Source organism: Halichoerus grypus, chromosome 5 (genome assembly GCF_964656455.1).
Source record: "Halichoerus grypus chromosome 5, mHalGry1.hap1.1, whole genome shotgun sequence".
In the NCBI taxonomy this organism is placed as follows: domain Eukaryota; kingdom Metazoa; phylum Chordata; class Mammalia; order Carnivora; family Phocidae; genus Halichoerus; species Halichoerus grypus.
The window spans coordinates 27,324,801-27,348,665 of NC_135716.1; the positions used below are offsets into that span (position 1 = coordinate 27,324,801).

A 23,865-nucleotide genomic window follows, 5' to 3' on the forward strand; every position below is an offset into this window, starting at 1 on the left:
TCATGAACTTACAGATATTTTCCTGGTAACTGAACTCTTGGTGAACTTAATATATATTTACTGGACTCTTTATCCTCTATAACATCATTTTCCAATCTGTCTCTTGTTTTGAGGACCAGTATTTATATGGGGATTTAATAGATTCCATGTAAAAAATATTCTGTGACCAAATATATTTTAGGAAACTTGGGTTATAAACATAAATGAATTTACTATGGGATATTTTAAATATGTAAGAGGCCTATGTAGTTCTTGAATTTTTTTTTTTTTTGGAAGGTATACTATGAAGAATTTTCAACCTTATTTGAATATTATTTCTTAAAAATTTTCCTCATGAACTCTTTTAGCTTTCATATGTAATTCATTTTCATGTAATTTGTTGTTGTTGTTGGTGGTGGTGGTGGTCAGTTTTTTTTTTTTTCCAGTTTTCATTATTAAGAGCATTTTTACTTAGCTCCTGTGTCACTTGGACAGATATCCATCGTGTTTTCATTTGAACACTTCTTGCTTTCTGACATTACAAAAGGCTTCAGGCTCATCCTATGTGTTTCCTGCCTCTGTCCTAAGATCAGCCTTTTCTCCAAGGTGTCCTGATTGCCTTTAGGGGAATGTGGTACTTAGAACCAAGATCTGAACACCATGTATGCCATTTGCTTCTGGGATGTTCTTGTTTCTAGGCCCTCTTAGCTGACAGAGCAAATACATGTTTGTATACTAACCTGTATTTAAATATCTATAAGTTTAAATACAGGGAAATTTTATCCTTATTAAGCTAAACATAAGTTCAATCTCAGATCCGTTACCCTGTGAATCACTCTAGCCTCCTCCCTTTGCTTATCTATAACCTCACAAATGTGAGAAAACTGGCTCCCATCATCCACTATCCATTTCCTTAATTGTTCACTCTAAGTATACATGTATGGGTCCAGAACTGACAATTCATATTGCCCTAAGAAACAACTTTATCAATGAGAGTATGGCACTTAGGATAGTTCCCTTTGCCTTTTTTCTTTCATATGCCACTCATCTTCGAAGTTAGTTAGGTTATTACCTCCTCCCACACAGACACACACACTTGAGTGAAGTTGTCCCCTACATTTGTCATGCAGTAATATAATTTTCTATCATTTTGCATTCCATCCTGGGATCTCCCAAAGTCTTAAAAAAATATTTATTTTAATTTGCATATATCAGGTTTCACTATTTCTGTTGTAATTCACTATGGTGTTATAAATTTCTTAGTATTGACAAATGTATAATGTTATTATCAATTACTACAGCATCATACAGAGTAGTTTCATGACCCCATAATATTTCTTGTGCTTTATTTATCTAATCTCCCTCTTCTTTGGAACTCTGATAATTATCGATCTCTTTCTATTTCTATAGTTTTATTTTCCAGAGTTCCATACAATTTGCTTGTGCAACCTTTTCAGAGAGGCTTCTTTTGCCTACCTATATGCATTTAGGACTCATCCATATCTTTGTGTGGGTTGACAGCGCATACCTTTCTCTCCTTGTATAGTACCCCTTCGTATGGACATAACAATGTTTATATATGCATTCACTTATTGAAGGATATCTTGCTTCTTCCAGTTTGGAGTGATTATGAATAAAACTACATAAATATTCATGTGCAGATTTGTGTGAACATGTAGTTTCAAAAATTGGGTAAATTCCTAAGGTCATAGTTGTTGGATCTTTTGGTATGATTATGTTCAGCTGTGGAAGAAACCACCAAACTGTCTTCCCAAGTGGTTATACCATGAATGAGAGTTCCTGATGCTCTTCATCCTCACCAGCAATTGGTATTGTCAGTTTGTTAGATTTTTGTTGTTGTAACAATTATGTAGTGGTAGCTCATTTTTATTTTAACCTGTGTTTCTGTAGTGACAAATGGTGTTGAGCATACTTTAATATGTTTGTTTGCCATATGTAAATGTTTTCTGATGAGATGTCTGGCCACATGTTAATGGATTTTTAAATTGGTTTGTTGTCTTATAATTGAATTTTAAGAGCTTTTTGTATTTTGGATACAAGTCTTTTATCAAATAAGCATTTTGCAAATATTTTCTCTCAGTTTATAACTTGTTTTATCACCCTCTTAACAGTGTTTCTCACAGAGGATAACTATTAAATTTTAATGAAATCTAACTTATCAGTTGTTTTCTTTCATGAATCTTTTGGTGTTATATCCTAAAATTTATTACCACAACCAAAATACATAGATATTTTCCTATTCTGGACATTTTATAGTTTTTCATTTCTGTGTCCGTGTTCCATTGTGAGTTAATTTTGATGCATGTAGTAAAGTCTGTGTAGTACCATATTTTTGCATATGTGTGTCCAATTATTTTAACACCATTTTTTGAAAAGACTGTTCTTTCTTCATTGATAGTTACAATAGTTCAGAGTGATAATTTTCTCATTGATGATTGAATGAACGTAAGGCATGCAGTATTCATTTAACTGGGCTTGTTAATGCTATTTTTAATAAGATAATCATAATAAATGTCTCAGTGTGAAAACATTTAGAAAAAAGTCAATCATGAGTGACTCAAGGGGTTTCATAGATTTCATATTTGCTGGAGCTTTGAAAATTAAGTAGAAATGAATTGAGCAACAGTTGGCACTCAGATTAAGGAGTAGATACTAAATTTTCAATATTTCTTGGTTTGTGTTCCTTTGGTCTAAAATTTTCCTTTTGTCTCTTGCCTTTGTGATTGTTAATTTGTTAGTTAGAAACTTAATGGAATATTTTTTAACTGAATGAATTTATAGTCTCATTTTGTACTTGAGTACAGTTAGATAGAGGTAAGGTTCTTACTATCAAAATTTGGAAACTAGCTGAAATCAATGAAATCAAATATTAGAGATCATATCTAACACCAAAAACACACAGCATCTTTGATCCAGATCATAGCTTTTAAGAATTAATGTAAATTTCAAAAAAAAAAAAAAACTAAACAAACAAAAAACAGACTGTGCATTCTTGTTAGCAGTTGTTTAGAAGTCCTGTTCCTGAATTGGGATAAGATGTCATAATTCTTGCAACTTTAACATGGAAAAATTAACTGAAAAGTAGTTTTACTATTAAAAAACACATCATCATTTACACATTTTCTGTCAATATTAATGTAGAACCTCTAGTTCCCAAATTTTCTTATGTGGACTTCTGTGAGCAATTTACATTGGCTTCTGCATGCAGTCGGTGCTTTTGGAATGGCTATGAGAGTGTCAGTCTGACCTGTGTTGTCTAACATTATTAAATATCCACATTTTATTAGTTCTTGCAAAGTGTAGATAGAGGGACAAAATGTGACTTACATCATTAAACAGTTTATTACACAGGAGTGGATTAAGACCTAAACATAAAAAAGCAGGACTGTTATGGAACTGATAGGCCAGAAGGGTGAATTCTAATTTGATTAGATTCAAAAAGTCTATTTCCTTGTTTTAAAATAACCTATTTTTTTCTGAGTATAAAAAAATGAACACCAAAAAAAGTAATAAGCACTAAATTTATATGCTTTCAAGATGTTGAACAGAGAAATAAGAACATAAAATAATTGAAAATCTCATCACAATGGCAAAACGCAGTTTATATACCAATGAAATATAAATGTCTGCATACCTATATACGAATACACATATGCAAACATACATACTTATGTTTATTGGAAATATACACATAATGTCAATTGTGTTTACATATATGCTCATACATGCATGTAAGTGCATATTGTTCTTGCATATATATATGCAAACATGTGTAACACACATAAATACATGCATGTACTTTTACCTAAATGGAATTATACACACACATGTACACACACACACAATCATGTATACTGTTTTTCTACTAATATTTCATAAAAAATTATTATACTGGGACAGTTCTTCCTACAAGGTTTTCTCTCTTTATGGCAGACTACACATCCAGAAATCCTCCTGTCATTTAAATTAAGTACATGAGTACCAAATACAATAGTCAAAATATTCAAAATCTCTATTCAAATCTCTGTATTCAAAATATTCAAAATCTCTATATTCAAAAATGAAAAGATGAACTCAGTAAGTAAGGTAGCTTCTTTGCTGTGAGGGAAAAACTTAAGCTTCTGAAAAGTATCTGGCTTTCCTATGATCATTACCAATACAAGCAGACTGACGGTATTGGATTTAAAGACAGGATGGCAAGGGGTACAATATGACACTGGGTAAGGAGGCCTTGGACCCATGCAGTGTGAGAAAGTTTCCCTCCATAAATGTCTGAAACAGTAAGGCCTATGTGCTCAAAGGTGTGTACTTATAAATTAAATCCTGCCCTGCAGAGACAGGGGTCAAAGAAACTTCCTATGACATCATTGTTTAATGCAAGAAAACAGTCTCTGCTGATAATTTGAGGCAACTGGATAGTTTTGTATTGTTGTGGACCTGAACTGACACCATGTGTGTGATCAAACTGGGTATATTCTATATTAATATTGATTTAAAGTAGACCTCAGACTTCTGATATGAGCAAATAGAAAATTTATTGGGAAGGATAAAAAAAAAAAAATCAGACCTTTAACTGAGACCTCCAAGAATCTTTAAAAGTCAAATTTAAACAAATGTGACCTCAAAGATAGTAAAATTTCTCTGTAAAATGAATGTTGGCACTGGAACATGACTTCCCAACAATCATGGTGCTCAGGGTGAAAGCTCTAACTAATCAGAATATACTTTGATTCCTTTTTTCTCAAGGCTTCTCTATAGTCCTTCAGTATCAGTCAATTCTACTTCAAGGGACAATTTGTTGATGATACCCCAAGCAGTCTCTTTGTCTGTATTCGGTAGTCTTTTAGTGCTTCACCACCGACTCTCATCTGTACTATTTTTTACAAAATTCCTCAGTTCTCTAGTTATGGCGATGGCATTCTTACTCTCCCACAGATTGTTTATTATTATGGTGTTTGATTAAGAAGTTCACTCAGTCTACAAAACATTAAATTCAAGTGCAAACTAAATTAAATAAATGAAAATTTATTTTCTCACATACTGGAGATTTAAAAGTAAGTCAACTTGAAACATGATAGGATGAGCAGTTTAGCAGTTTAACACAGCTAAGGACCCAGATTCTTTTCTTCCTTCCAGTCTGCTTACTCCACTGATAAATTTTGTTCTTGAAGGCTTCCTTTTGTTTATGTCACATGCTTGCCTTTAAATCTATCATCCATAAGAGACATATTTCCACTAAAAGCAGGTGCATCATGATTTACATGTAAACTGCAAATATAGTCATCTGCCTGTAAATAATGTAGCGGCAGAGTGATATATAACTAAATAAAATCAGTTTAAATTGTTAGTTAGCAAGGATGTTGTTTAGGTGCCCAAGCTTCTAGAGAATGCATAGTTAAAACAACTAGCTTAATTGTTAGATCAAATGAAACTTAAAAATGCTTTTATTAAATTTAAAATAGTGGAGTATATGAATATGTTAAAATTTACTGAATACTTCTCATGTTATCATTATTATTTTCATCAGTCTCTGCTATTGCATAAGTCATGTTGTGATGAGAATCTTTGTACTCAAAATTTTACCTGAAACTCTGATTATTTCCTTAGATCCCTTGCTAGAAGGCTAATTTCTTTTTTTGTGGGGGGATAATTAGAGTTTATTGTTTTTACTGTCTTTTTTCCTCTTTTTTGTTTCCTTTTAGTTTAGTTGAGTTTGTTTTGTTTGTTTGTTTTATTATTAACATATAATGTAACATTTGTTTCAGGGGTACAGGTCTGTGATTCATCAGTCTTACACAATACACAGCACTCACCATAACACATACCCTCCCCAATGTCCATCACTAATTTCTATTTCAAATTGAATTTAAATGTTTGGTCCTTGATATCATGTGAAATTGTTTTTCCAGTGACATTGAAATAATTTATTTTTCTACCAGCAATGTAAAATACTTAAAGTCTTACAGCTCTTGAGTCGGAAATGAATATTTTTGGTTACTTTAAATTATTGACCAATTCAATTTATAGGTTTTAAACTGGAATTTCATTATTGTTTAATTCATACATTGATATTAAAGAGCTTGGGGATATATATATGCTAATAGTATGCATATTCATTCTGTGAATATCTTATATACTTTCTCTGGTTTTCTTTCATTGGCTTTTTCTTTTATCAATATTGTCTACATATGCACTTCAAAAATGAACTGTTTTATGTATTATAAACATTTTAGAGCTTTTAAACAATTTTGGTTATGGCATTCAATTTTTTTATAGTTTAAGATTATTTGTATACAAACTGACTTTATTTTCCAATTACATGATGATGTGTTCCATTGTGATTCAGTGTGGTCCATATTCTACCCCTTACTATGTGTATGACTTAAGCAAGTCTCTTAACTTCTCTCAATCACAGTTACCTAATATATAAAATGGAGTGATAAATTATTTGGACACGACTATGCTTCACTTAAAATCATTCAGTAATAGTTATTAACCCATTTACTTAGCATTAGCTTGCTAGATGGTAAAATATTGAGCTATCAATTTATTTATATTAAATGTTTTGTTAGGTTGCTATATAAATTTTACTAATATTAGTATTTTTATATTTAGTTTGTAAAGGTAAACAAAATGAATATTCATTAGAATATAAAATTAACAGTTTTTAGAACATCTTGGTGAGCCCCATGCTGGATTATTCTATATGTTAATCTTAAATTATGTCAGTTATCAATGTGTTGTTATGTATCTTGTTCTTATTCAAATCATGCTGTATCTTCTAGATATACAAATAACCCCTCAGGTTGATTTAGATTCCCCATGCTAAAAAGCCTAAGTCTTTTTTTTTTTTCTTTTAAAGATTTTATTTATTTATTTGACAGAGAGAGAGAGATAGCGAGAGCAGGAACACAAGCAGGGGGAGTGGGAGAGGGAGAAGCAGGCTTCCCGCCGAGCTGGGAGCCCGATGTGGGAATTGATCCCAGGACCCTGGGATCATGACCTGAGCCGAAGGCAGACGCTTAACGACTGAGCCATCCAGGCGCCCTAAAAAGCCTAAGTTTAAGTTTAATTTTTTTTTTTAACTTCAACTGCTTTGGTGGGATAGAAAATAAGTATAACTGTTCAATTCAGCCTCTTCTCTTTCTATATTTTGAAATGAGGCTTAAAAATCAACACCTGCTACAAAGTCTTTGTACTTATTTGAAATGTTGAGACTGGCTATTTTCATTATTGCTAAGATTTCAAATTCCCTCTTATAAGTTTAGCAACCTCTTATATAATTAGAAAATTGTTAAAGATGTCAGGCCTTTCTTCTCTACTCTTTTTTTGTTTGTTTGTTTTCATCCAGAATAGGATGGGGAAAGAATATGTAGCCACCTTACCTTCTATCTCTTGTGTCCTCAACTATTTCCCCAACCGAAAGCAAGTTCTGTGGGTTGGCTGTTAAGGTGATTTTTCATAGTTTACTAAGTAGTAAACTATATTTTATTGTTTAGATTTTCTACCACTCCTTTACTACCTTGCTTTATTTGAATATCAGCCCTCCTTCACATTGTTGTTTTTTCCATGACAGGGCTTCTCTTTTTACTTGTGATGACTCCACCTCATCTTCACAAGGATAGAGGTTGTGTTCAAAAACTATTTATGAAATAGACAAATTAGCCTATTAAATAAAATGATTACTTTGACTTAATTTTTACTAATGTGACTTTGTTTGGCTGATTTTACAGAAATGATTTTACAAAATTAGAATCAAATCTACATATAAATAGAATTAGTCTACAGTAGTAACAGAGTGAATTGATCCCTGCATGTTAATTAGTACTTGCCTTTGACTTTTTTACTCATCAGGGGAAGCTTATGTATTACCTAAATCAAATTATATCATGGATTAGAAATCTACTTGCCATGATGAATCCCATACATTTCAAGAAGTATTGGCATTCAGAAAACAGTTGTTTATGAACTACGTTAGGCAATCTGACACATGGAAGAATAATATTTCCCCCAAAATAACATTAACATGAAGCTTATTATTTTATAATATATAATCCCATTGCAAGCATGCCAATTAAATCCATCCCAAAACTGTATTTAAAATTTTTACTTTCTACACATTCCCAAAACAGTTAATATCAATTATAATTTTCTCTTAGGTTATTTCTATGAGTCTTTGAGGTCATTTTAGAGACATTAACTTAGGCCAATACTTAACTTAATACAACTCTATAAATAGTATAATTTAGGGGCAACCTGGGTGGCTCAGTCGGTTAAGCATCTGACTCTTGATTTTGGCTCAGTCATGATTCCAGGGTCCTGGGATCAAGCCCCATGTTGGGCTCTGCAATCAGTGGGGAGCCTGCTTGAGATTCTTTCTCTCCCTCTCCCTTGCCTCTCCCCCTGCTCACTCAGTCTCTCTTTCTCTCTCTCAAATAAAAATAAATAAATAAATAAATAAATAAATAAATGTTTAAAAAATAAATAGTATAATTTAAATTATTTTACATTTATCAAATTCATAGCAATGGGGGCCTATTTCTTTTATTCACAAAAGGAAAAAAAGTTGATAAAAGATTATGAAAATATTGCTTGTGAATCATATAATCAGTTATTTAATGTATTAATCAGTAGTTGCTGAATCATCTATTAGGAGCAAGTAGTATATACTGAGATAAAAAGAAAGTGTATGGTCATTATCTTAAGAAAATTATATTCTAGAGAAGATAAAAAATAATTGTAATAAGAGAGGATATTTGCTGAGTATCCTGAACTAAAGAAGGGTAGTCAGAAAAGATACCTCGATAATTAATCACTTGACAAGAGAATTAAAAAGAATTGTAGTTTTCCTGGAGGCCAAGAAATACAAAATAACTTCAGGAAGGTACACGAGTACTGGTATATACAAAGTCAGTACAGCATATGCTGAAATATATAATTATTAAGAAATTTTTTCCAGAAACTTGTGAGTTTTTGCTTGTTTGTTTTTGTTGTTAGAGATGGGAGGGCTGTTGTGTGATGTGGAGAATTATTAGGAATTGAGTCAAAAAAGAAAGACACAAAGGTTTTTATGTGATGGAAAAAAATTGAGAATTTATCCTATATGTGTATAGTCACTGAAAATAACTGTGTCAGATGTCTATTTCTTTGTGCCATAAGGATCACTCTGGTGGACGTGTTGAGGATGAATGAGAGAAGGATTAGCATAGAGAAACCAACTTCCTGGTAATCTCTTGTATAGGTCTGGGAGCTGTATATGATTTCTGGCAAGAGATGATGAAAGTTTGCAATATCAATGTAAGTGGGAGTGGAGAGGAAGAGACTTATGGAAGATGATTAGAAGATAGAATAAAGATAGTGACTGATTGGATGTTTATAGTGGGTGAAGATTTCAGGAAAATTGTCAATTATCTGGCCCCTAGGTTTTTAGGGATACCCCCGAATAATCTCTGATGAACCATGTTCACATGAAATGGGGGAAAAGGGTGTAAAGAACATTGTACTTTGCCTTATGAAACCACCATGGGAACTCATTTTAGAAAATTATAAGACAGGTAAGCAAAAATAGCGAACATTTGTGAATACCTTTTTCCACATATAAGTGTTCCCAAACTTTAGGACCTTCCGAAAAACTAGGATATAGCTATTATTATTCTCATTTTATAATTAGAAAGGTAATGTATTATGTAGCTATTGATTTTTAACAAACTATTTCCAAACTCAGAGTAATAGCAAAACAGTAATGCAACAGTATTTTATAATTATAGTTCATGTATCAGAAGGGTGACATTCAGGGGGTCTTGGTGGAGTTTAGCTCATCCAGTTGCCTGGGACACCTGGGCAACTGAGCTGTGCCCATGTCTGTCATCTTTCTCTTGAGACAACAGGTTAGATGGAGATATGACCTTCTCTAGAAGATGGCAAAGCATAATCCTCAATATATAATCACTTTTCAAAACTCTACATGTCTTCTTTGCTCTCCCCGCATGTACATTGGTGGAAACAGATCACATGGCCAAATTGAGGCGCAGACAATTATACCTCACTTACCAAAAGGGTATAAATGTAAGGAGGGGTGAAAACCTGTACCTATTAGTGTAACAAATCTACCACAGGTAGGACACTCCATTTGTCAAGTTTCTAAAGTCTGTAAATAGAATTCCTGGGTGCATATCCTGGCCCTACCATGAGCTCTGTGACTTGGACAAATTATTAACATATCTAGGCCTGAATCCCATTTTATTTTATTTATTTCATTTTCTTAAAGGATTTTATTTATTTATTTGGCAGAGAGAGAGAGAGAGAGAGAGAATGAGCACAAGTAGGCAGAACGGCAGGCAGAGGGAGAGGAAGTAGTAGGTTCCCTGAGGGGCTCAATCCTAGGACTCCGGGATCATGACCTGAGCCGAAGGCAGATGCTTAACCGACTGAGCCACCCGGGTGCCCTGGATCCCATTTCATTTTAATAAATGAAAATATCAAAACTATTTGCCTCAAATTGTTAATGGATGCATATTTATGTGCTCTATATTTGCCACAAAATACATATTCAAAATTTTAACTATAATTAATAATATTATTCCATAAGTGTGGAAATTGAGATTCACAGAGATAGACATATTTAATAATAAAAATTAACATTAGTATATGTATTGAAATTAGTGCTTGAATGCAGAAGTGCAAATTACTTCACTTATTTTAAAAGGTTTTATTTATTTATTTATTTATTTATTTATTTATTTATTTGGAGCATGAGTGGTGGGAGGAACAGAAGGAGAGAGAGAGAATCTCAAGCAGACCCTGCACTGAGCATGAGCCTGACTCCAGGCTCGATCCCACAACCCTAAGATCGTGACCTGAGCTGAAATCAAGAGTTAGCCACTTAACTGATTGAGCCACCCAGGTGATCACAAATTATGACTTTTAATCTCATTTGTTTTATACACCATCTTTCTATCACTATATGAAAACCACTAAGCATGATCACCATAAACAATATAAATACACTTCACAAAGTATTATATTCTTAAACTGATTTTATTCAGGCAGTATTATAAAAGGTTCAGGTCAGGGAAAAATGATATCTAATTTGAGTCTTTAATTTGCATTGAAATATAAAGTATTTACTTTGTCTTGTTTATAAAAAAATTATGTGAAATAAGTGACACATTGGCTTTACAAAGTACAATTAATGTCCAAAACTAAATAGCTGTATTACCCACAGATTATTTGGATTATTGAGCAAACGCTATAATTACATTTTAAAATGCAAACTCTCTAATCCTGAATGTAAAACTAGGCCACTTGTGAAAGTGGCAGGTAGCAACAAGTTTATCTTAATGACATTCTGCTGCTTTAATATAAGGAATACTTGGTAAAAGCATGGAATCAACACTTTTAAGGTACCCATGTATGTAGTAGAACTGACCCTCATCGGCAATTCTTGCTAGATACTTAAGATTCCTTTAAGGAATCCATATAAGAAACCAGCATCTTCTTGCAGAAAAGCATTTTTGTAGAAACATGCCAATTTCAATTTTCTATTATGTCTGACACTATCCCATATGTTCAGAGCTCACACTTCTGAAAGAAATTTGACAAACTATTTGCTATACATAGATTTGTTCTGAGTTTTGAATAAAACTTCCTTGTCTATGGCAACTTCTAAAGAACAATTTCTCCACATGTGGCAGGTGGGTGACTTAGTAGACAAATTGTCGGGATTCTGGCCTATGTTGCTTGAGCTATTTATCCGTCAGGGATAAATAAACTGTCCCTCCTTCATGGGCCCGTGTGCTCCAACATTTTCTCCTAAAGTAAAAAGAACAAGTAATCTATTTTATTTTTACTCCAAGTGAAACTATCCTCCTCCTCATCACGCCAGAACAGTGTCACTGTTTTTGCTTCTCTATCTGAAGTGGATTTAAACAGCAATAGCTATGTGCCATGAGGTTCGCTAAATTTCCTCATAATACTCAAATGATTTCAGCTGAAAGTTCATTGTAGGGTACTTGGTAAATAGTACTGAGTTTTATCTGCTAATATAGTTTTATGTATATTTCTAATATTCCCTGAGGTTTCTGGGGCTATGCTTATCTATGAAACTAATGATAATGATGTAAGCTTTAGAGTTTTGTGCAAATATGCAAAAAACAAACATTTATTTCTTTATTTTATAATTAACTAATTCATTCCATGAGATGCAACACTGAAATAAGAGGAAACTTTTAGGCACATGTTTTCTTAACCAGCTTCATTTAGCTTTTCATGTGGAAATACTTTTTTGAATGATGGATCCAGAAAATCAGCCACTGAACATTACTTGTATGTGTATATGAAATAAAAAGACAGAGACAGACCTAGAAAGGGAGAAATAGAATAAGAGGGAGATCATGAAAATGTAAAGACCATTTATGTAGCACTTAATATGTGTTAGGCACTGTTCTAAGCATGGATTTTCATTCAGTTAAGACTTCTACTAATTCTATGGCATAGGTACCAGTATCATTGCCATTTGCCAAATGAGGAAACTAGTCACATGAAATTAAGTGACTTGACCAAGTTCACACAGGTAGTTAATATCCAAGCATTTTGTGTCTAGAGTTTGGCTCTTAACTACAGTTAAGTGTTATGTTCAATGTTCCAAGATAGGGTAAAGGAGGAATAAAGAACGTAGAAACCCACAAACAGCACAATTGATGGCTTGGTTCTTTAGGAGGTAAAATCACACTATTAAGCCTTTATCTTCTCTTCTAATATAATTATTAGCCTGTCCAGTCCCTGACAATAGGTTTATTGATTTATTGCAAACAAATTTATCAAATTCACAACTCAGCATGGCAACTTGGAAACATTATGAGACATACAGTAAAATAACAGACTTTTGACACCAACCTGACTGTTGTTAGGTGTGTGATTTTTGGGAAACAATTTTTGGAATTTAATCATGTATGCATGATTTAATCATATATATATATGCACATATATGATTGAGTTAAAGAACATAAATACACTTGGTCTTTCTAAAAGGAAGAGTTCAATTAAAGTGACATTTAAATATAAAGTGCATGCTCCATTCCAATGAAAAACAATTTGACTTGACATAAATGAGAGTGTTAGTGCATACCAGTGACGACAATGTAAACAGCATATTCATCTGCACAAACTCTATAGCTTCAGCCACTCCTAAATCCTAAACTGATTTTCTTTATCACAAGGACACTATATCACCATCTCCCTGCATCCCCTTGTTACCTCTCAACTGAAGAGGAAAACATCAATTTATTTTCTTTAATCATAAATTTCTCCCATAAGAAGAATCCAGTGAATAATCTGGAAGTTAGGAAGCTTGGGGTTTGAGTACTAACAATCCACGTGACTATGAGCCAGACACGGTATGACTTTAACTTTAATTTCCTCACATGCAAAATGAGGAAATTGCAAGAATTTATATCTGGAATAACTTAAATCTTTAATATACAATGACAGAGAGTTCGTAAAAATAACAGTGATATAAAGAACAATATTTAGATTTACTAATGAATGTAAAAGACATTATAGTTATTGAAATTACTTTAAGGGAAAAATGTTTCAATATTTATAGAAATAATTTATTATTTTTCATTTCATAAAATTCTTTTTTTAATTATAATTCCTTTTTTGAATAACCTACAAATACGAAAGCAACTATCTTTGAACTGGGCAAAAAATTTAAGCCATTAGTCAGTACATGCTATTACACAGTATATTTATCCAATTACATTTAAGAAAATGGATTAGATAGGAACTGAGAAAATGTAGAACTATAAAAGAATAGCAAGAAAGACTTATTAAGAATGTTTTTGTGAATGGGAAATTATAAAATAAGGTGAAATAGTGAAGTAAGAGAAAAATGGATGAGTAAGAAAGTAAGCATAGTGAAAATAAATTGGATATAATATTTGGAAGTGTGGATAGATTCAGAGAGTTTGTAGTCATTTTCAAGAAGTCTTTCAGTGAAAGAGCATGGCATTTTCAAAGAGCAAATTTTCCAGGAATTTTACATTTGGTATCGGTGTGCCATTGAATGCACTAACCAAGCACACACGTTACTTCATGATTCAATCACAAGGAACCTGTTATAATTTCATTTTTCTTTGAACCTAGCTCTACATTTGTTTCTAGTCATTCTTACTTTGATTTGTTAGAAACTTTTGGTGACCTTAGATTTCCTTTACTGGTAATTTTTAAATCCTTTCCAAAGTTCCATTAGGCCAATATGAAGATATTGAGCCTACATTATCAGAACAAGCTTAAAAAATATTCTTTACTTGTAGCTTTACAGAATATTATTGAGGGTATATGATTAAAATTTCTAATATGGGGGTGTCTGGTTGGCTCAATCGGTTACGCCTCTGCCTTTGTCTCAGGTCATGGTCCCAGGGTCCTGGAATCAGAGCCTACATCTGGCTCCCTGCTCAGCGGGGAGCCTGCTTCTCCCTCTCCTTCTACTCCCAGCTTGTGCTCTCTCTCCCTCTCTCTCTCTGTCAAATAAATAAACAAATAAAACCTTTAAAAAATTTATAATACAGCTATATCAGTTTTGAAAAATGAAATTAAATTCAGCTTTTAGATTATAAATATTTTTACAAAGAATTCCTCTTACTGCATGTGATGTTTCAGCACCATTTTGTGCACTTTCTCTTCACCTTATGGAACCTCTAATTATTTGTCATCTCCCAATCCATTCCTGAATTCTTCAGGAATTCTTTTCTTCCACAAGTATAGAGTTCTGCATTTCAAGCTCTTCACCAGGGTTCACCTTCCCTTATAATTGCTAGCTACATTTTTCTACTTGTAAAATCCTCCATTTAATTTCAAATCAAATACTACCCTAACTCCTTACACTTGGGAATGGTGCCACTACCAGTTTCTAATTGCTGTGAGTTATTTCTGTTTATAGATTATCATAATTGAAAACAGGCATCCTCCATTTTTTCATATGTGGTGATTCCAAGTAGAACGCTACCCTGATATTTTCACAAATCAACTCCAAATATTCAGAGCTGTGTGGGAAGAAAGTTTTTGTTTAAAGTTTAGAAAAGTGGAGGGGTTTATAAGGAAAGGGGTTTACTTAACAGGATTTTGTATTGCAGTGCCAAAACTAACTTAACTTTGAAATACTAGTTATCCCCAGGTCTGAGTCCTCAGATCCTTGACAACCTCCAGTTTCTGATGAGTGTTAAGCAACTTGCTTCACAGTCGTTCATATCCAGTATTTAATGCTTCATGCTACTAAATCCTAGAATTTCTATTAATTTCATATGCAAAAATACATGTTTCTGTTTCCAGATCCAAAGCTGCTTCTAAAGCACTTGAAATAAAAAGTTTCCTCCCTTAGAGAAACTCTGCTACCAAGTGTTTAGAATGTTTTTTCCCTTCTGTTATTGTCTTACATTTCACTCTTATTTATGCAAAGGCTAACAACCAAGTACTAAACATCTGCAATACTCCCATGTAAATGCAATATGCTCAATTGATACTTAGAACTTTGTTAAGTCATACTTTTTACAAAACAACCTAACTTTTTACAACTGTATACTTTTTACTTATATAAATCCTTGGTCAGTTGCATAAGTCAATTCAAATTGATTTAGAGAAATTAAATTAATATATGCTGAAACTGAAATGTACAGGAATATGAATGCTAGTTTGAGACTGATATCTAAAACTTAACACAATATTTTTATCATTAATCATTATAGTATGGCAATTGTTATACCTTCAAATTCACATTTTATTAAGTGGTCCTAATACACATTAAATAACTAAGTGTAATGTTTGGAAATATAGTGACTTAAACACATCTATGTTCTTTAACCCTCTAACTTTCCGGTAGGACAGTTCAGTAACAAATTAACCATCACACAGTTTTGGAGTTCGAAGAAGATCCTTGTTATATCTAAGAAATTGAGTTCTCAGTGAGACGTGTGTATATGTGAATAGGTGTTTAGTAGGTGGAAGTATTTAATGCATGTGTTTAGTAATTTGGGCATTGGGAAAACTACTAAGACTTGGAAAACTACTAAGAGTTATTTTTCTTAAGTAAGGTTAGTTTATTTTACCTGCAGCTTTTCCAATATAAACTGAATGTAAATGCTGATACTGAGAAATATTAGGAAGAATTAAGGATAGATGTCAATATGTCAAAACATCATGCTTTCCAATCCATCCTCCATGAACTTCTTATAAAGTGCCATAAATTTGGCCACAAATGCTTCCACGTGATAAATGGCTTTGCTTCCCAGCTGTAGATGATGTTCATACTAAGCAACCATCTGGGCCACTTCCCTTTTCAGTTGTCCTTCACAATCATGTAAAAATTCTGAGAGAAGGCCCTTCATTATTATTTCAGGAGGAATACAATGAGTTAGAAGCTCATAAAGTCTTCCACAAACTTCAAGCAGTCTTTGTGGAGTCTGCTGACTGACAATAGCATTGGCGGTCTCCCTGAGATACACCTCCCAATCTGTTTCAGGGATTTCTCAATCTGCCATAAAAGGTTATTGTTGCACTCTTCGGCCTTCACACATAAGTAGGGTTTTTCAGAGATTCCTGCAGGACTTCTCTGCAAGTCTATGAGCCAGTTGTGAAGGAAGATTCAGACCTTCCTTCTTGCACACAGTAGATAACACATGACAAATATCTTTGATGCTGGGAGCAGGCACACGAACTGCCAGGCACCAAATACGAATAGGTAGTATCAATTGGAAAGAGCCTTGGGTGAAGTCCAGCCAATCCCTTGATTTTCTGAGCAGACCACAATGACATATTGGTAGATCCCTAGTTACATGTAATTATAGGAGAGTTAATGTTCACGTCAATTGCGTTAGCACTGGAAGAGAATACGTTTTATTTGAAGGTTCCCTGTTACAAACTATCCTTGAAAAGAAAGTGATATAAACAGATAGACTTCCCTAAAAGATAGAAGTCCTTTTTGTTCATCTAGTCAACACCAGGCCCCTGAAGAAAATACTCATGTATTATCTTTCACTGTCTACCTAATGTGAAGGCCAAAACCGATGTTGAGAGATCCCATACACAATGGCTGGAGTATCATGATTGATAGAATAAAAAGAAGGAGGAAGATCAATCTGAATGCAAGAGTAGGTTGCTATAAAGGAGAAGTTAATGGAAGCAACAGTAGAAAAGTCTATGAAAGAAAAAAGATTGCAGAAAAATATTAAGGTAAAATAGGAAGCCATTGAACAAATTTGGATTTAAAGAAATCATCTATTCTGAAAGAGATGAAAACTAAGTTAATATTTTAGAATACCAAATGGAGAAAATATGACACACTACAGGAAAAATTATAAATTATATTTCCAATCTGGAAATTAGAGGTATAGTCTAGAAACTATGTTTTCAATCTGGAAAGCATAGATATAAAGTTAAAGTCATGAAGATGATTTCCAGGAAAGCCAATATTCAATAGAAGTTATAAATATTAACAGATAGAGGAGAAATAACAACAACAAAAATGAATAAGAAATCTTGCTAAACCAAAAAGAGAACTGTTTTTCATTTTTAAACAGTTTACACAAATTATAAGTTATAATATTGAAACAATAAATAACGTGCTGGTGAAATTTCTAAAATTTAGAGATGAACAGAAATTTTGAAGAGATTCTAGACAAAATTAAAAGTAACATGAAGCAACATAATTTTTTTTCATTTATATCACCTGAATCCAGAAAAAAATTATCAAGATTTCTATTTCAAAATTTAAATGATTAAGTAAAATAATGCCTTTTGGAGATAAATATGTATAGTATGAGCACAAACTTAAAATGATGTCCATCTGTAGATAAATGTATGGAAAGCTACACACCAAGATATTAATCTTATTTCTTCAGAGAATATGATCTTAAAGGTGTACAAAAGATTATTAGAAGTAGATGAATTCTGTTTTTGACCATGTTAGAGTAATTTCTACTGGACTCACCCTGCTTCTGTAAATAACTAAAACCTAAGTAAAATATATGAACTTATTACTTTCAGAGACTGGAAAATGTACAGTTTAGGACGAGGATTTCTAAGCTATGGGAAGCAGACAAAATAAGCTCTACAATCATCTTGGATATTCACTTGTTGCTGTTTCCTAACCATGGTGTAAGGAAGAAGCCAAACTGCACAATGCCTCACTGAGTTTTGGAAACATAAATTTACATTCTAGAAGAATTATGTTGCTGGAATTTGTGAGCCATGGATTTGGAGAAGATGGAATTATACTGAGAAATAAAAATATCTCTGGATGTTTATCTTTAATTCTGCTTCTGAGTACTAAGCTGCACGTACATGAGGTGAAAATCACAAGGAAGGAACAACTACTAAACAGTAGTAAGATGAGCAATTTTCAGAACCCCCAGAGAGCTAAGAGATGTTCATGTTACTACCTGATAATGTAGAGAGATCTTATGGAATGCACAGGTTTTCAATGGGAACTAAGAGTTAAAATACCTTAATAGCAAGGCTGGACTAGAACAAATCAATAGGCTACTCAAGACATGAATTAAAACACTTTAATTGACTTAAAAAAATATCCAGTCAACTCACAAATAAGTTAACTGCCAGTCACAAAACAGCACATCACACACTAAATGAAGAAAAAAATCTGGACTTTCAAAACCATGATATTGACAATATGCAACATCCAATCTAACTCATTCTACATGCAAACTTACTATACAACAATTATTATAAATATGCTCAAGGATTAAAAAAAACATGAATATAATGGGGAGAAAATGAAAAATATAAAAGTAGACTTAATTGAATGGACAAACTAGGGATGAAAAATACAGTAATTGAAATGAAAATTATATGGAATGAAATTAAAAACAGTTTAGACACTGTGGAAGAAAAAGAAATCACTGTACTTGAAGATTCAGCAATAGAAACAATCTATAGTGTCTATTTGCAAATATCTTCTCCCATTCTGTGGGTTGCCTCTTTGTTTTGTTGACTGTTTCCTTTGCTGTGCAGAAGCTTTTTATCTTGATGAAATCCCAAAAGTTCATTTTTGCTTTTGTTTCACTAGCTTTTGGAGATGTATCTTGAAAGAAGTTGCTGTGGCCGATGTCAAAGAGGTTACTGCCTATGTTCTCCTCTAGGGTTTTGATGGATTCCTGTCTCACATTGAGGTCTTTCATCCATTTAGAGTTTATCTTTGTGAATGGTGTTAGAGAATGGCCGAGTTTCATTCTTCTGCATGTGGCTGTCCAATTTTCCCAGCACCATTTATTGAAGAGGCTGTCTTTTTTCCATTGCGTGTTTTTTCCTGCTTTGTCAAAGATTATTTGACCATAGAATTGAGGGTCTGTATCTGGGCTTTCTATTCTGTTCCATTGGTCTATATGTCTGTTTTTGTGCCAGTACCATGCTGTCTTGGTGATCACAGCTTTGTAATATAGCTTGAAATTGGGCAACGTGATGCCCCCAGCTTTGTTTTTCTTTTTCAACATTTCCTTGGTGATTCGGGGTCTTTTCTGATTTCATACAAATTTTAGGATTGTTTGTTCCAGCACTTTGAGAAATGTCATTGGAATTTTGATCGGGATGGCATTGAAGGTACAGATTGCTCTGGGTAGCATAGACATTTTAACAATGTTTATTCTTCCGATCCATGAGCATGGAATATTTTTCCATCTTCTTGTGTCTTCAATTTCTTACATGAGTGTTCTGTAGTTCCTAGAGTATAGATCCTTTACCTCTTTGGTTAGGTTTATTCCGAGGTATCTTATGGGTTTTGGTGCCATTGTAAATGGAATCTTTTCTCTAATTTCTCTTTCTACAGTTGCGTTGTTAGTGTATAAGAAAGGGAGAAGATATTTGCAAATGACACTACAGATAAAGGGCTGGTATCCAATATCTATAAAGAACTTCGGTGGCTCAGTCGTTAAGCGTCTGCCTTCGCTCAGGTCATGATCTCAGGGTCCTGGGATTGAGCCCCGCATCGGGCTCCCTGCTCAGCCAGGAGCCTGCTTCTCCCTCTTCCACTCCCCCTGCTTGTGTTTCCTCTCTAGCTGTCTCTCTCTCTGTGTCAAATAAATAAATCTTTAAAAAATATATATATAAAGAACTTCTCAAACTCAATCCCCAAAAAACAAATAATCAAGTCAAAAAATGGGCAGAAGATATGAAAAGACATTTCTCAGGGGCGCCTGGGTGGCTCAGTCGTTAAGCGTCTGCCTTCGGCTCAGGTCATGATCCCAGGGTCCTGGGATCGAGCCCCGCATCGGGCTCCCTGCTCAGCGGGAAGCCTGCTTCTCCCTCTCCCACTCCCCCTGCTTGTGTTCCCTCTCTTGCTGTGTCTCTCTCTCTCAAATAAATAAATAAAATCTTTAAAAAAAAATTTAAAAAAAAAAAAAAAAGAAAAGACATTTCTCTGAAGAAGACATACAAATGGCTAACAGACACATGAAAAAATGTTCAACAGCATTAGCCATCAGGGAAATTCAAATCAAAACCACATTGAGATACCACCTTACACCAGTTAGAATGGCAAAAATGGACAGGGAAAGAAACAACAAATGTTGGAGAGGGTCTGGAGAAAGGGGAACCCTCTTACACTGTTGGTGGGAATGCAAGTTGGTACAGCCACTTTGGAAAACAGTGTGGAGGTTCCTCAAAAATTTAAAAATGGAGCTACCCTCTGACCCAGCAATTGCACTCCTGGATATTTACCCCAAAGACACAGATGTAGTGAAAAGAAGGGCCATATGCACCCCAATGTTCATAGCAGCAATGTCCGCAATAGCCAAACTGTGGAAAGAGCTGAGATGCCCTTCAACAGAGGAATGGATAAAGAAGATGTGGTCCATATATACAATGGAATATTACTCAGCCATCAGAAAGGATAAATACCCAACTTTTACGTCCGCATGGATGGGACTGGAGGAGATTCTGCTAAGTGAAATAAGTCAAGCAGAGAAAGTCAATTATCATATGGTTTCACTTATTTGTGGAACATAAGGAATAGCATGGAGGACATTAAGAGAAGGGAAAAATGGAGAGAGGGAAATCGGAGGGAGAGATGAACCATGAGAGACTATGGACTCTGAGAAACAAACTGAGGGTTTTAGAGGGGAGGGAGTGGGGGGATGGGTTGGCCTGGTGATGGGTATTAAGGAGGGCACATATTGCATGGAGCACTGGGTGTTATATGAAAACAATGGATCGTGGACCACTACATCAAAAATTAATGATGTATTATATGGTGACTAACATAACATAATAAAATTAAAAATAACTAAATAAATAAATAAAACAATAGAAACAATCTAAGCAAATGCAAAAACGGTGTGTGTGAGGGAACCTAGAAAAGAGATAAGAGACTCTATGACCTGGAACAATATGGGAAAGTCTAACATATATGTAATTGGAGGCCCAAAAAGTGAAATGAAGGGATCAGAAATGTATTTTATGAAAAAAAAATAAAATAAAACGTTTAAAATTCAATAAAACATTAAATTCAAGAATACAGAAGATAAATCTATATAAGCAGAACAATTACAAATAGAACCACAATGAGACATACCATAATTTCTGAAAGGCAGGAATAAAGAGAAAATCTTTTTAAAAGCCAGAGAAAAAGAGATACAAAAGAACAAAGATAACAGCAGACTTCTTGTGAGAAACAGTGAAGACAGATCCTGCACAGAACACTGCATTACCATAGTATCAATCAAGCACTTGCTCCAGTTTTTGTTCTGTGCCAGTCTAGTGTCAATTGTAGGAACAAATTAACATGGCCTCAAGTACATTGAATGTACACATGAATCAAATCAAGCAAATATGTCTTTTCCATTCATATATGGAAAAAGGAAGGGAAGTTTACATTCACTTAGAAGGGATAATTATATAACTTTAGAACATAATATAAATGCACCATATTGCTGACAACAAGCTAAACATATTGGAAGAAAACATAGCAAGAACTATGGTAAGATACATACATTCCAGAGGTGGGAGTTAAACTCCATGAAAATTTAAGGACCTCTAACATCAGTGGTCTAGAGCATGCAGGGGCATTTTTGTACAAAAGAAAAATTATAATATTTTGCAATTCCCATGAAGGAAGAAACAATACTTAGTAAACTTGGAATAAAAACATTGAAAGAATGGAAACAAGCAGTTTTAGGGAAGAGGCGTATTAATGGATCTATTGAAATACAAAGATCTTTATATTCCATGTTAATATCTAACAGGCAACATCTACCACTGAAGGACGCTAAACACTTAAATAAACAATTATTCGGCCAGTTAATGTCAGCCAGACTCTGCCATCAGAATCACCAATTATGGCAAAATGGACTTATGGACAGAATACGTATGGTATTATGGATGTAGACTATTATTGAGCCCACAGTGTAGGCCTCCACTGCCTGAGTTTCTATTTACTGTCTCTGACAAATGTACACCCTGCCAACAACAAGAAGAATACTGAACTCCAAATATGGCATCATCCCTTTTAGAAAAAAGAAGGGCTATCTGATGGTAAGTTGACTACATTTAATTTTTTTTCCAACCTCTGATGGTGAAACAATTCATTTTGACTGAAATTTCACATTTTTCAGGTATAGATTTTTATTGCCTGTTCATATGGCTTTAGGCAATATCACTTAGGAGCATTACAAGAGCTCATGAACTGTTTGAATCATTAACATAGTATGATGCATAATGTTACATCAAACCAAAGAACTCACTTTATAGCAAAAGAAGTGCATCAGTGAGCACATGACCATGGGATCCAGTGGCTCTATCATATAACAAACTTTCCCAAAGCTGTTGACCTGATAAAATGAAGAAATAGCTCCTTGATATCACACCTTCATAACCATCTTGAAAATGAAACCCTGGAGGGAAGAGGCACTACACACCATGATGCCATACATATATACTCTAAATCAAAGATCAATATAGAGTGCTGTGTTACTTGGGAATGGATGCCAAGAGGAAGAATTAGGAAAAACCCCACTCAACATTAATTCTGATTATCAGCTATGGAATACATACTTACAGTCTCTGAAACAGTAGTCTCAATGGTTTTGTTTGTTTGTTTGTTTGTTTTTACATAGGGAAGCAAATCCACCATGGGATACAAGCCAACATAGAATCACAACACAGTTAAGCTTTAGCTGTTGCCTGATCATTCTAGGTTCCTTTTGCCTGAAGCCCATCAAGCAAAAATAATGAATAGAATAGAATAGAATAGAATAGAATAGAATAGAATAGAATAGAATACTAACTGATCAGGAGGCAAATGATTGGCACTTGGGTAATCCACTTGAGGCATGCTTTGATAACTCTATTCAGTTTTACTCTAAATGACCAACTGCAGCTACTGTACCCTGATAGGTTCATGTTAATCAGTTCAGACTCCTCAGCAGATCTGGGTCACCCCACCAAGCAAGACACCCATTTGAGGCAGAGGGGAATCCAGAATGGGTGATCAAGAATGGAAGAGGTGAGTGTCAGTTCTGGTCTTCAACTAAAAGCAGGAGTGACAGTTGTTCATATTATCTTTTTTCTCCCTGAATATTTTCCTAGCAAAAGAAACAAACCAGAACTCTGAAGATTCTGTCCCGGACAAAATGAACTTACTATATAAAGCAACTAAATCCATGCAATGCAAGGAGTGAGCTGTGGTGGACAAAGTGGTGTCTCATACAATACTGTTTTTAAGACCAAAGAACTCACTCCCTCAACTTTCAGAAGTCTGTGCTACCAATGAATCACAGCTCTGCCTAGGGATTCCCCTAGCCCAAAGGGAGTTGCCTTGCTGAAGTTTGCATCCTTCCCCAGGGAGGTTTCTGGGCTAAAAAG

At 34.1% G+C, this 23,865-nt stretch overlaps 1 pseudogene; it reads right to left on the reverse strand.

Moving 5' to 3' along the window:
- Positions 1-16,184: 16,184 nt before the first annotated feature.
- On the reverse strand, positions 16,185-23,335 carry LOC118528967 (replication factor C subunit 3 pseudogene; annotated as a pseudogene).
- Positions 23,336-23,865: the final 530 nt, after the last annotated feature.